A 15,207-nucleotide genomic window follows, 5' to 3' on the forward strand; every position below is an offset into this window, starting at 1 on the left:
TTAACAGGAGTCCAAATTCCTCCTGAAATACATAGCTCAAACTTCTGTTATGGAGCTAAGCTTTTCAAGGCTAAATTTCCTTCTTTCACACTCTTCAGCTGTGAACAAGGCAACAGTTAATCCACATTCCATGCACTTTTAAGGCACAAGATGTATATCCCACCTTTTAATCCAGGGCAGACTGCTTTAAAAAAAATCACAAAAAGTTGCATAATACCAATTGAAATTTTGCTGTTGTTCAGTTGTTAAGTCGTGTCCGACTCTTCGTCACCCCATGGACCATAGCATGCCAGGCTGAACAGAGCAAAAACAAATTTACTGTAAAATTTAGACTTCAGTCTTTGAAAGCTGTATGCAAGACCAAGTCCCATGGAACTGAATGGGATTGACGTATGAATGGATATGTTCTGGTTGATTGACGGCACTTGTGAAAACCTCAAGCATAAACTGCATTGTGTATCTATAAGTTCAACTTGTAACTGGATGGTTGAAAAAAAATGCAGACAGCTCCAGTCTTTATCAAATTCTGTTTGTTCTTTCCATATTCTGTAGCCTTTGTGGATTCCAAAGAATGGGCAAACCTTTCATTCTGATTGGCTCTCAGAAATTTAGAACTGTTAATGCTGATTGTTTCACTTAAGGACTTAATTTGCCCATGTTTCACTGATGGTGATCATTTCAAACAAAGTATGATTTCTAAATTGATGCAAGCCCCTCCAGTGCTATTTTAACATGGGAAAGGTAAAGTTATGAGTCTTAAGAAATAAATATGGCCCTTTCGAAATGCTGATCTTTAAACTGTTTGGGCTTTAATAACAAGCAACTTAAACTGTACCAGGCAAACAATAAACAATGTGCTTGATTCTTAGGATTCTGGATCTATGCCTCTTGAGGGCAACTGATTTGGAGGATGCTCCATAGACAGGGTGATTAAATAATTCAATCCCATCCAGTGCAGAAAAGGCATGGGTTGACTGAATGAGCCAAAGCCAGACAATTCACCAGTGTTGTTACTAAATATCAGGGATTCTCGCTCAAAATTTGACAGGAGATCTGCATGGTCTAAAGTAGCCGATCTATCTATATATCTGCTTAAAGATAAAAAGGCAAATGTTTCTGCAAATCAAGCACATCGTGGATCCAAGTCTACATGGTTATGACTATGCAGTTTCTTAGCGTTGTTATAAAGTATTCTGCAATCACCTTCTTCTGGCAACCAGGTTGCAAGGCAAAAGGGGCTGAAGCAGGTTTCAAGTCCAGAACAACAAGATAGCATTTGGAAGTGCTGCGGGCAGATGCCTCCCTGATTCACTGGAATATAAGGAGGAAGTCCAGCACAATCAGACTTGTAAGATTCCGTTATTAGAGCCATTTTTAATAAAAGTAGTTTTAGCCTTCCTGTGGAGTTGATCTCATGGTCTGGTCTACCTACAAAGGCTGACAATAATCCAGTATTATTTAAGTAAAAATTGGTTGCTACAGTTCTAAAATAAATAAATAAATAAATCTATTTAAACAGATGTTTAGGGATCGTTCTTCCTTGTGTGCCCAAGTCAAACCCCTGATCAAGCCTTTGGTAGCTGCAATTTAATTTTTTTTTAAATGATACATTGGTGGAATATTGCATACTTCAGGCAGAGAGCAATACTCACCCAGAAATGCTGGGGTTATGAAGAAGTGCCCCTGAGGGCAGGCAGCCTCTTTTTGAAATATCCAAATGCCTTGATTGTGACAGGAAATGTCCATCCAGTCCTAAAAGAGTAAAAAAGACTTCTGCCTACCCAGCGCTTAGGAAATGGATTGGGATCTTTTATTTTTCCAAGTTAATTATTTATTGTACTATGAAATGCAAATAATACATTATAGAATAAGATATTAGCTGGGTACAACTAATTTATACAATATAAATTTTAGATAACTTAAACTTCAAAAGATAACAGAAACAAAAGTTGTATCAATGTTAACTATATTTTCAGAGATGTTAATGAACATCAAGTTGCTTGAATTGTACAGTTAAAGCTAATTGTGGCCTTGGTAGGCAATTGCAAAATGCATGAAATTATTTTGTAATATAATGTAATACAGGTTTCTATCTTCAACATAATACTAACGTCTCTGCTGTATTGTTATTCAATGTTTTTATAAATATTAAAAAGAACAAAAGGAAAGGAAAAGGAAAAAATGAAGGAAAGAAACAAAAGAGGCTGCTTGGAAATGTAGATAAGTATTTGATTTCTAACTCCCCCTTCTTTATACTCCTGCCGGTTTGCAGTATTTATAAACGTTTTGTTTTGTTTCGTTTTTGCTGTTCAACCGTGTCCTATCCTTGGCAACTGCCTGGACTAGTCCCTGCAGTTTTCTTGGCAAGACTGCAGAAATGTTTGCCATTGCCTCCTTCCTAGGGCTGAGAGAGAGTGACTGGCCCAAGGGCACCCAGCCAGCTTTCATGCCTAAGGCAGGACTAGAACTCACAGTCTCACGGTTTCTAGCCCATTGCCTTAACCACTAGACCAAACCCCCTTAAAACCCATACTGTGTTGGTATTTGCCTTGCTGCGTGATGTATTACAGGTAGTTCTCGACTTATGACCACGATTGGGACTGGAACTTATCTTGCTAAGCAAGGCAGTTAAGTGAATCACGCCTGATTTTACAACCTTCGTTAGGTGAATCACCATGGTCATTAAGCAAATCTGGCTTCCCCCATTGACTTTGCTTGTTGGAAGCCACCTGGGAAGGTTGCAAATGGCAATCATGTGATCCTGGAACACTGCAGACATTGTAAGTGTGAGCCGGTTGCCAAGTGCCTGAATTTTTATCATGTGACCACAGGGATGCTGCAATGGTTGTAAATGTGAGGACAGTTGTAAGTCACTTTTTTCAGCGCCGTTGTAACTTTGAATGGTCACGAAACAAATGGTCTTAAGGATTACCTGTATATATATAGAAGCCATTTGTACTTGGAAATGGATTGGGATCTTGAAGTTCTAAAAAAACCTGGGGGCTGGAACCCTGAACCCCCCTTCCAGATTGTTCCCACTTTTACTCTCTCAAATGACCTTTCTGATATTTGCCCATTCTTTCAGAGTAGTGTGCTTTTCTTGCCTTTTGGGGTGGATTAAGAAAATGTTTGTAGAACTGAAAGGAAGGAAGATACCCCAGGCTCTGGGTCTCAGCCAAACATGATGTCATCTGTCTCGCCATTGCTTGCTAAATTGCTGTCTGCAGCTTCTCCTGCTTATGGAAATAAAATAAGGATTTTTAATGAAGGGAGGGACAGAGTCCAATACTTTAATTGCCTATCCAACCTTGTGGGAAAAGTGCTTTCCCACCCCCCTCCTTTTTAAAGATTTTCACGTGAAGACAACATGGTTGCAGGAAATAATCTTGACATCTGGATTTGCTCTAATCAGTCCCAAGGTAATTGCTTGCTGGCATTTCCTGGTGAGGAAGCGCTTGGCAGGATTCCTGCATAAGGAGGAATTCTTCTCCAGAGTGAAATTAGTCCTCATGCGAGTTCCACTCAAGTGGCTCCTCTGTGTGGGTGAAAAACAAACCCACTATCGGAGAATATAGCGATGAATGCAGGAGGTGTGTGAAAGCTAAGTCTTGGTTACACGATGCAGTTGTTCCCATCCCCCACCCCAAGGACTTTAAAACTACATTCTTCATAGCAATCTTTTTGCCAGATGTCTGGCAATATTATTATAGGATTACTATTCATAGTAATAGTATAACTTTAGGGCAACCTTCCTTGGTCTGGTTCTCTCTAAGGTGTGGTGGATTGGGCTTCTGTCATGCCACGTCAGCAGGGTCATTAGGCTGCATTGGCTTGGGGATGATGGTGTGGTAATCCAAGACATCTGAAGGGAACCACCAGAGGGAAGGCAATTTAGTTCAGGAGCAGAGCTTGATCCTTGCAAGGCCATCCTTCCAGCCTCCTCTGAAAGTGTGGACATCCCTTGCATCTCAGGATTGAATAAATATCAATGTGGGAGAGCACTGAGCTCACACACTGAACCAGATCATGATGTCATTTGCAGTTTTGACTCAGTTGCATAAGCCCAGCCATTGTGGTCAGTCATGATCTGTGGCAGCTTATGGCGCAAACCCAACCAGGAGTGGTTCATTCAAGAAGCCATGGTTGAAACAAGCTCTAGCTCTAGCATGATACGTGAATCCAGTCAGTATGTTGATCCCCGTCTGGACTATTGCAATGGGCTGTATGTGAGGTTTCCTTTGAAGGCCACTCAGTTGGGGCTGAATATTCACTACCATGAATGTGTTACACCAGTTCTGCCAGCCTGACCTTGGCTTCAAGTTGGTTTGGGGTGGCAATCCAAAATGATAGGTTTGGTCTACGACTTGGTCTCTAGGTGCAGCTATAATCAATCTGTCTGATAAATTGAAATTAATTAAAATGGAGGTTTTCTGGAGAACATCTGGGGATGGTCAAGGTGATGTTGCCTGGTTTTATCATTTGGACTATTATGAATGTTTCTTACATGGATGATTTAATGGTCCTCTGTTTGGGATGTTATATAGTTAACTGCCTTGCCAATTACAGGGGTATATAAATAATTAATTTTATTTAACTGGCATGTGACAGAAGGAACAGAACAGCACAGTGCTGCTCTTTTCATCTGTAGCAATCAATGTGACTCAGGCACGTCTTTCTAATTTTTAAGGTATGAACTTGCAGAAGATTCTCCCTGGTCCCAACTATTTCTGCCATTTCTAATAATAATCGGCAATAATGGAAGTCATGCATGCATCGAGCGATGTTGGGTAAACTGATTTAGCAACTGTTCCTGGAGAAATTGCTCGATATTTGGCTTTATTTTGTATGTAATTTGGAGCCTGTGTTTGGAATGAAGTATTGTTACGTTCTTTTTGAAAGCATTCAGCCTTTAGCCTATGGGCGGCTGACATAAACTACCCATCTTCAAAGGCACTTGGCTGGCTTGTTAAAAACAAAACAGAAAACACCCTTAAATGTAAGCCATTAAGAAACCAGAAGACAAACTTTTGATAGTCCTTCAGAGAAACATGGAGTATTGACTACAATCCAAGTGAAAGTGGAGGAGTCCATAGAGAAACTCTTATTTGAGAAAGTTATAACACCTCAGTTCTAGCACCTGTTACTGTCCTTTCCCCCCCAGACAGTTTGGGCAATATCATTTTGTGAACGTCATCTAAATCAGCATTTTTTAAACTTGGCAACTTTAAAACGTATGAACTTCAACTCCCAGAATTCCCCAGCCAGCATGATCTAAATCCATTCCAAAACAATGGCTATTTTAGTGGTAGTAATGGTAGTAACTTTATTGATTAGTCAAACGACCATATCAGAAAGTTGGGCATCAGCCATTATAAGATATAAAATATCACTTCTCGGCCTTTTGGCTAAGATCAAGTGTAGTAGCTATTTTAGTGTGGCCCCTTGAGGCCGAGAATTCTGACACAACAAACTTTGAGATGAGCAATCAGTTGTATCCACACACACAATTCCATCACTGCTGTTCCATTTTGCCCTTTAACAGGTAAATAAACCAAGAAGTATCTTGGTGATGCCTGAACACAGGCTTATGATTGAAATGCAACCAAACCAGGATTTAGAAACAAGAAGCCAAATGGATTAAAGCTGGTTTACCCTCCTAAGTGTTTAGCCACATTTAAGTATATCCCAGGTTTGTATATTATAAAAGAGCCATGCTGGATCAGCAGCGTGTTCCCACAGTGGCTGACCAAATGTCTCTAGAAAATCTACAAGGCCTTTCTTACATGTGTCTCCTAGCAACTGAGGGCTGTTTCTGATCCTGGAGCTAAATATTATCATCCAAACTGGTATTCATAGATAATTGTATCCTCCATGAATTTGACTAGTTCCCTTCTAAAGTCATCCAAGATATCTCACTATTTCTTCCTCATTTATTTACCTCTTTGCATGATGAGAATAGCAATGTTGAGAAAACAAGATGTATTTACGAGCAAGTTTCTTGTTCCCATTGTGGTTTATTGTTTGTTCATATTTATTTTATTTCGGTCGCAGACTAGCATGAAACTAATAACAGATACTCTAAAACAGAAGCAAAATAAAAAATCATATTGATAGACTAAAATAAGGTAAAAATAAAACTATTAACATGAAATTACAAAGTACAAGGATTAAAACTGGGGAGAGACCTATAGAATTACAATCAATTTTACAATCAATAGTTTGAATGCTTTAGATAACTGAAATAGATAACTATAAAAGGACAAAAGAAGTACTAGGATTTATGAAACACTATGAGAATGTAAAGCTATGCTAATTTATATTGAGTATAATACTCGCTGAAGCCCTAGGGTTTGTTGAGATTATGACAGTTAAGATCCAACCAACTACAATAAAGAAATAGCAAAATAAAACATAGAATGGTATGTGTTCATTCAAAAGAAAAAAAAAAGTGGGGGAGGTTTAAAAGGAAAAGAAGAAAAAACTCTCAGAATGGTGATTTATTAAAACAGGATTCCCAGCTTAAAGTAACAGGCAAACACAGTCACTGAGGGATATTTTTAAGATTTTGTGAAAACGTTACCATGTATATTTCAGATATTGATCCATGTAAAAAAAATGTTTGGAGCCAGCTTTGGAACTGCAGAAATCCACACTACCCCTTTGGAATGAAATGAGTACAACTCAGCTATATATTTGATTCAAGTATCTGTGCTAAGATTGAAACTGCCCCCAAAGACCTTGGGCCTGATTAGTTGGAATGTCATCCTTTTTTCTGTAATCAGCAGCAGTCTAGCCCTAGCCTTTTGCACAAATTGCTTTTGCAAATCCATAAGCTGCCATTTTGATATATGTATGAAAAATGCAATCCAGTCATTTTGGAGAGCAGTCCTTCCAAATCCATGAAGGGAGAAGCAGTGGCCAATGAACTCCACCTTTGAAGGAGAGATCCTGATGGCAGAGGAACTGGTTATCTTTTCATGGTACTTGAGAACAATTTTCTGAGAATACAATTCCTTCTTTCAGTGCAGAAAACAAGTTCAGCAAGATCCTTTGGCCCCCTAGAACCCCATCCTTGGCTCCATTGGATTGTACCTTTGATACTACAATTAAACCAATGTAACATCTGGTGAATAATTTGACCAATATTCACATACAAAGAATATCTGAACTATGTTCTCTGTTTCCTTAGAAGGACTTATTTGAGGTGACTTCATTGTTGGAAATTTGCTAGAAGGCCACCAGATTCATAAAGGGCTCTGGATTTGCCAGATGTTTTATGGGACTCATATGGGACTGCTCAGCTTCCAAAAAAGATTCTTAAAAAGCGGTAAGGGGAAAAGAACTTCTTTTTTCACAAAAGCCTCTGTTTCTGTTTGCCTCAGCCCTCAGAAAACATATGGACTAGGCTCCCCCACCAAACTTCCTTTTAAATTGCAGCTTTTACTGTGTTTTGATACATTGTAATTCCAGGGGGGCGAGTTTGGCTGAAAAGTGGGATTAAAAATGGAAGAAATAAATAATCAAAACTTGCTGGAGAAACATAGTTTGTAGAAGCCAATTTGTTTCACTTTGGTTTCACCCTGCTATGATTTGCTAATTATGTCTGTCTCTTTTTCTCGCTCAAAAGAAAAAAAAAGTGCCTTAAGCTCCTGGAAAAGGAAGGAAGGGAGGGAGGGAAAGATTTTTAGTTCTTTGAAATGTTGCACTAAGGGCAAGTTTTACCCCTGAATCAAGGTTTTGCATTTTAGATGAGTTTAATTCCTCCTTTCCTTCCCTGCCCATCCCTGGAAAGATAAATATATGGCATGATCTCATCCTATTGTCACAGTAATGTGTCTTTGGGGATTTTAACCTTGTTCACATTAAGATGACATCATCTTTCCTACAGTCTGTAAATTGAAGCAGAGAATCTCCTGGCTTTGTCTGTAAAACCTGTGCTAGCAGCAGCAGCAACAGCCGCAACTCCTACTCTTGCCAAATCCACTGATAGCCGAATGCCCATTTAGTTCCTCCCTTTTAACTTTGATGCTTGAAGGCGAAGGGAGAAGGTGAGACAATCTTTTGACTCCCCTAGATTTGGTTTTGTTAATGAGTTGTCTCCTATAGGCATGTTTCTTGCTTTGGGAATTCAAGGCCTGGTTGACAAAGATGGTGATGATTAGTTTCCTTTCTCAGGGTACCTTCTCGTGGTTGTAGATGAACCTTGAGATGAGCCCCAACCTTCTTTGAACCATATCTTTGGGGACATCAAATTAGAAAAGATCTGCAGCTGTAGAATTAAAACCAAAAAGGAAAAGGTCTGAGTCTTGTAGGTGGATCTCTCACTAGAAATTGATTGATTGATTGATTGATTGATTATGGGCCATCAGGTCATTTTTGACTCCTAGCCACCACACAGATAGATCTTCTCCATGATGATCTATCCCTAACCTGTTCTTTCAGGTCCCGCAACGATGCACCCATTACCACGGTAACTGAGTCCATCCACCCTGCTGCTGGTCATCCTCTTCTCCAAAACTAGGACATCATCACCAAGCAGGCACTCAACAGAAGACTATAATGTGTTCAGGCACATTGAGAGAGAGAGCCAGTAGTGTAGTGGTTAAACCGGGAGACTGTGAGTTCTAGTCCCACCTTAGGCACAAAGCCGGCTGGGTGACCTTGGGCCAGTCCCTCTCTCTCAGCCTTAGGAAGGAGGCAATGGCAAACCCCTTCTGAAAAACCTTGCCAAGAAAGCTGCAGGGACTTGTCTAGACAGTCCCCAGGAGTCAAAAACTGACTTTAAGGCACACACACACATTGGGAGAAGAGACAAATCTATTTTCAGCTTGCGTCAGTTTCATCTGGACCCCTTCATGGATCTCTTTTGTCCATTTCTCAGCATCACAATTTTTTAAAAATGAAACATTAACCTTTCCTCCCCACTAAACATGCATTTGAATGTATTTTACCCTCACTGTATGCATTTTAAACTGAAATATTCTTTTTTGTATGCATTTTTTTAGCTGAGATTATCATAAAGCATGCAAAAATTTAATGATAATTGTGTTTCAATTCTTGTATTAGTCTAGAAACTGGAAATCTGGCTTGTGGTCTTAAAAATGCAGATTAAACTTAACCTGTGAGCATCCCTAAGCAGAAAGGTTGATTTTGAATTTACTGGTAGACCTCTGGATGTTTTGCGATAGATTGGTAAGTAATTCTGACTTCTAATAGCTATAGCAATCAAAACATGAACCCCAAATTATAATGCTGAAATTTTTTTAAAAAAATAATATGGGGTTACCAGTATTTTAAAATTTAATTGATTGATTTTTGTAAAAAGAATGGAGGATTGATGTTCTGTAATTCAAAACCAGTTTCAAGGCTTAGCCTTCTTAAATTCAGAATTCATACTTATTCCCCTGGCTACAGTTGGGAGATCTTGCAATTCTAATAAAAAGTAAAGTAGATAACATCAGCCTGAAGTCTGGTCATTCTTGTCCTAAGCTCTACAGACTTTAAAAACTAAAACTAGCTCAGAATAAATTTGGAAGCCAATGTCAGTCCGTTCAATCCAAGGCTGCTCAAATTAATCCTGTAGAAATACCTCTGTGCAAATAGTAGAATTGGAAAGAGGGGCTAGAAAGATGATCCAGTCCAACCCTCTGCAGTGGTCAGGAAAACCATTAAATTATCCTTTTATTTTTCTAACAACCTCCAGAGATGGAGAACCCACAACCATTCTGGGAAGAATATTTCCCTCTTCTACAGATCTTACCATCAGTTAAGAACAGAGTTTAAGAAGTGTGGGACCACAATCGAAATCTTTTTCTCCCCTCTCCCACACTATTTGTTCTCTCTCTCCTTCTCTCTCTCTCTGACGATATTCAAAAAAAAACCTATACAGAAAAATTAGAACAAATAACCTTGCACTCTTTAGACGTAAGATTCTTTTTCCCCTTCCTCCTTACCTATCAATTTATTCTGCAATGCCTCTGCCAAGAAACACACACTCCTAAGATGCTGATTAGATATTCATTAGAACAGTGTCCTCCCCCACATCTGCTTCAGATTGTCCTTCATTCCCCCCAACCCTGTCTTAATGTCTCTTCCATCAGGTGTTTGAAACCTTCCTCTTTTTCAGAGGGGGTTTATTTATAGCTGTTCCTCTTTCTCTAGCAAGGTTAGTGGTTCAGGCAGTAATTAAAAGCAGTAACATCTTTGGTAAACGAGAGGTGGCCTCGTTGCCCAAACTGATTTCTCCAGCGTGCCCACAAGGGTTGATCCTTCAGTCAAATGCTTTCCAAGCAAACATCCAAAGTTCAGTTTCTGATATCTCTGATTAAAGCAGGGATGAGGACGCTGGGCCATCCAGATGTTTCTAGATTACGCTTCCCATCATCCCCACTGTTGGTCTACTAGCATCCAAAATGCAAGCTGTAAATTCAGAAGAAGAAAGTCTGCCAGGCTCATCTTGGCACTAGGTTGATTCTCCTTCGCTGTGATGAGCTTCGCTATCCTGCTTTAATTTCTAGGCCAACAGTGAGAAGCTAGGAAGTTTGTCTTATAAAAAAGAAACATGTAAGCCAACATACGAACCTTGGGCTTTGTCAGAATTCTCCCAGGCTTGCTTGCTTGCTAGACCGGCACTGATAAAAAGTCTCATCTGTCCTACATATGTTGGGGTTAACTTGAGTTTACAGATGATTGCACATAAACATCAGTGTTTGTGAACATGAACTTGTGGGATTGGACCAAAGCTTGAATCTAAGGCAGCATCCGGTTTCCCACAGTGGCTAGCCAGATACCTCCTGGAAGCCCACAAGTTTGGAATTAAGTCAGACTTCCCACTCCATCCATTCCACCCCTTAGTTGTCTGAGCTGAGCATCTATTTAATTGACATTTGTTTCGCCAGGGTTTGTACTCCCTTCTTCACGGTGCAAGATTTTTACATATTTAAAGAGTGTCCCTCCACCTTTATGGCTTCCATGCTGTTTAGCCATGCTGGCATTTAACTTGCTTTTCGTCCTGCTCTGTGGCATTCAGTTCATTTACGTTTCTATTGCAATTATTTTAAACAATGACAGTAAGAAAATTTAAGTCTTCCTATTCACACTATAACTGATCTCCCCTTTGGGGATTTTTTTTTTCTTTTGATACAGTTGTGACTATTGGAAAATCTGAGGGTCACTTGTCACTTGCACATATCTTTCATTAGAAGGCTTTGGGGTATCAGGATTCCTAGCCATAGAGAAGCCCCTCTATACAGCTGTAAATGCAAAAGGCCCATCCCTGAAGAAATTTGCTCTGCATGCATGTGAAAGTGTGCAACTGTCAGGCTCTGCCTGCTACCCAGTAAAAACACCCACGCCAGCGTCTGCGTCTTTACTGGTGAGCCTGACAGCAACAGGATCCACATCAGTGACATAATACTGGAAATATGTATGTTGTCCCTAGTAGAATTCTTGAGAAGGCTGCGTTGTTTGTGCACATGCTACATTTTTTAAATTCCTTGTAATATTTCTCTAATGCCTTTCAGTAAAAATGCTTTCAAGGAGACTTATGCTAATGCATTAAAATAGAAACGATTAACCTCTCCTAAAAGTGTGATCGGAAAACTGGTATCATGAATCACTGCTTGGCCTTTTGGCTAAGATCAAGTGTAGTATCTGTTCTTATCAGTTTAATATCTGATATCAAGGAATGTCAGCTGGCGAGAACCAGGAAGTGTGCCTTCTCTGCCATTGCCCCTGCTATCTGGAACATCCTCTCTCCTGAAGTTAGGATGGCCCTGACCCTGTTGGTCTTTCAGAAGGCCTTGAAGATCTGGTTATGTGCCCGGGCCTGGGGTCCTGAGTGTGTGAAGGGCCCCGTTTCCTATTTTTAAAAAAGAAACTTTATTAAAATTTCAACATATGGATAAAACACAAAAAGATAGAAAAAGATTAAAGAGAAAATAGAGACAAACTAAAAAGTGCAGAAAGAAATAGAAAGAAATACAGCAAAAAGAGTGATTCTGATCTTCTCCAGCACAAATACAAATAAAAAATACATTAACCTCTTACTCTAATTTTAAATATAATCAACATTTTTATAATCTATACCAACCTAATAATCAAATCCCAAAATCAAAGCTTCATCTTTTTCAGTTGCAAGCAAAAAGTCAAAAAGAGGTTTCTAAGTAGAAACAAAACTACGCAAGTTATTTTCTCTAATCAATATAGTTAGTTTCACCATCTCTGCCAGTTCCATTCATTTTATCATCCATTCTTCCACTGTAGGAATTGTGAGTCCTTCCACCTTTGTGCATACAAAAGTCTTAAGGGTCCCATTTCCTGGTTATGCTAACACCTACGAATTACAACATTTCAATACAATATAGAGAATATTCCAAAACATTCCAAAAATGAATACAATACATATGTATTTAATTTTTCTTTTGTATTGTGTTTTTAATTGGTTTAATTGGTTTTATGATTGTTCACCACCCAGAGTCACTTGTTTGAGATGGGCAGCTATACAAATTGAATGAATGAATGAATGAATGAATGAATGAATGAATGAATGAATGAATGAATGAATAAATAAAAAGAATATAAAGGGGCAGGCAGCTTTAATCATACCAAAATCTCAGCCTTGTTAAAATAGTTTATTTCACTAGTGTGGTTGTTTTTTTTTTTAATCTAGTGCCTGGATGAATAAATCTGAAATCTGGGGTTTCCAGTATAAGATACGGTGGCACCATTGTGCTTCCAACACCTTTCTTGGTGCCTGCTGAGACTCCTGCTCCACCAGCCTTTAACATTTTAAAAAAGAAAGTTTTGGGGGGAAAAGAAGAGAGAGTTGGCTGGCATGCTTTAAAGCAAAGTGCTGGCCATCAGCGTCATCTTGATTTCTGAGAATGCATCTAGCCCTCCGATTAACCTCAAAGCCATTTATAGAAATTAAAAATGATGGGTGACAATTCACCAAAGTTTTATTTAGGAGGGTACCCACCTGTCCAGAAGACAAACAGAAGCAAATGTAATAGAGAATGCTGTGCCAGAAGGGAGGTTAAGGGGTGTCAGGTAGCATTCTGGTAAATTAGTATTTTATAACTGGCCATGTCCTCTATGGCATTTGCAATCACATCTAACCTCCAGACATGTCTGGAATCAACTGAGCCCACGTCCACTTTGATAGGAGCTTTAGATGATCCTTTGTTTCCACCTGCTGCCACTTGTTCTTCCCCAGGTTGGTTGCATAAACATATGCTGGGTAATGGAGATATATATGACATAAAGATATTGAACAGTATGTTTATCTATTGAACAAGAGAAGGAAGCAATCAGAAAAAATCAGTAATTCACAGGGATGATACCTTGACCACACAATCTACAAAACAGCTGATAAGAGAAGAGAGAAACCTTGTTCATCCCAGGGAATGAAGGCAACTAAATAAGTTCAGGAACTCCTAGAATCTGACACAGCTCAAAGTCTACCAGACAATTGTTGGAAGTCCAGTAAAATAGTCTCTATTGTTTTGCCTGGCCTTATATCCTGAGAGCTCTGCATCTGCTGAAGCCAGCTGTAGCTCACAAAAGCTTATGTCGTGAAAGAATGTATTGCAGTCTTTAACCAACACAAAAAAGCTTATGTCATTTAATAACATTTATTAGTTGGAAAAGGTACTACTAGGGTCCTTCTGATTTTTGGCTATCATAGACTAATATGACTCTCTTCATACCATGTTTGCGCTGCTCAATTGTCATCTATCTATCTATCTATCTCCATCCATCCATCCATCCATCCATCCATCCATCCATCCATCCACTGTATCTATCTAATGACTTGTCTTTTGCAGAATGAGGAAAACTACCCAGTCTTCCAGTCTTAGCTGCTGCAAAGGCTAATCAAAAGGCCTTACTTGTAGGGGTGTGTGCCATGTTTTGGGCCAAGGAGCTCCACATCTGAGTGGCCAATTGGGGGAGCTACATTCCAAAAATGAGACAGGTTCCGGAGAAATCTAAATTGGATTAATTGGATTGGATTCAATTTTCCCCTTAATTTTAATTATGATTAAATATGGTGGATCTGGTTGCTCTCCATCAAGGTAAAGTTTATCATTTGATGGCGAACTGTGGGCAGGGTCAGGTTGTACCCTTTTAATATACAGCTGTTCACACGTCCAAAGGTTAGTGCTACCTCCTACTAGCTGTTAAGATAGCTGGGATTAAATTCACAAGCTTTGGTGCTTTTAGAGCTGGACCTCTAGGTGGAGGTTCAGGGCCTAGCAACTTGGTGAGCTCCCAAATTCAATACCATATATTTTATTTAAAACACACACACACAGAGGGGGTGGGGTTCTGTCCCCTTGCCCCAGCTGAATGGCTGGCTCCCTGTCTCTGTTCTTGCTCTTCCCCATAGAAGAGAAAGAAGAGAACTGGGGAGGAGGAAAAACAAGAACAATGAGAGTGTGATAAACAAGGTTTTTTTATGCCTGTGGAGCCCTTAGAGGTTATCTTGTGTTCTTAGTCCAGACAGCATTGCTACTCAGCAATTATTTTTCCTGTCTGATGTCTAAGTTTTGTTGGTATCAAAGAAAGCTATTTTAAATTTTTTCGAGTTATGCAGGGGACACTCTAGAGGGAGGGGGACTGGCCCTGGGTTCCTCCCATCACTGTGCCCCCCTTGGGGAAACTGGTCTTGATTGGAAGCTATTTTCAGTAGGAAGAGCATTTTCAAGGGGGAGGTTGCTGATGGGGTGAGTGAACCACAATTCCCCAAGGCTTTGGCCAAGTTTAAAATAGCTTCTGTTGTTGTCAAAAGGCCTAATTGCTGTGGGAGTGCTGTGTGAATGTCTGGGATGGGGTTGCAGATTTGAAGGAGATTTTCCTGCTCACGTTGTGCTACTGTATCTGTGGTCATGGCCATTTCTGCCTTTGTGTGTGTGTGTGCCTTCAAGTCAGTGTTGACTCCTGGCAACTGCCTGGACAAGTCCCTGCAGTTTTCTTGGCAAGATTTCGGAAGTGGTTTGCCATTGCCTCCTTCCGAGGGCTGAGGGAGAGTGGCTGGCCCAAGCTCATCCGGCTGGCTTCATGCCTAAGGTGGGACCAGAACTCACGGTCTCTCAGTTTCTGGCCTGATGCCTTAACCACTACACCAAACTGGCTCTCATTTTATTTCTGTCATCTCCACCCCCAAAGATGCCCTTCAGGTAAAGCCTTCCTCAAGTCCATCTCAGC

At 39.9% G+C, this 15,207-nt stretch overlaps 2 pseudogenes; both read left to right on the forward strand.

Moving 5' to 3' along the window:
* Window positions 1–5,385: 5,385 nt before the first annotated feature.
* On the forward strand, window positions 5,386–5,474 carry LOC134505042 (U2 spliceosomal RNA; annotated as a pseudogene).
* Window positions 5,475–11,613: 6,139 nt separating this feature from the next.
* On the forward strand, window positions 11,614–11,721 carry LOC134505053 (U2 spliceosomal RNA; annotated as a pseudogene).
* Window positions 11,722–15,207: the final 3,486 nt, after the last annotated feature.

This window comes from Candoia aspera, chromosome 13 (genome assembly GCF_035149785.1).
Source record: "Candoia aspera isolate rCanAsp1 chromosome 13, rCanAsp1.hap2, whole genome shotgun sequence".
Taxonomy (NCBI): Eukaryota; Metazoa; Chordata; class Lepidosauria; order Squamata; family Boidae; genus Candoia; species Candoia aspera.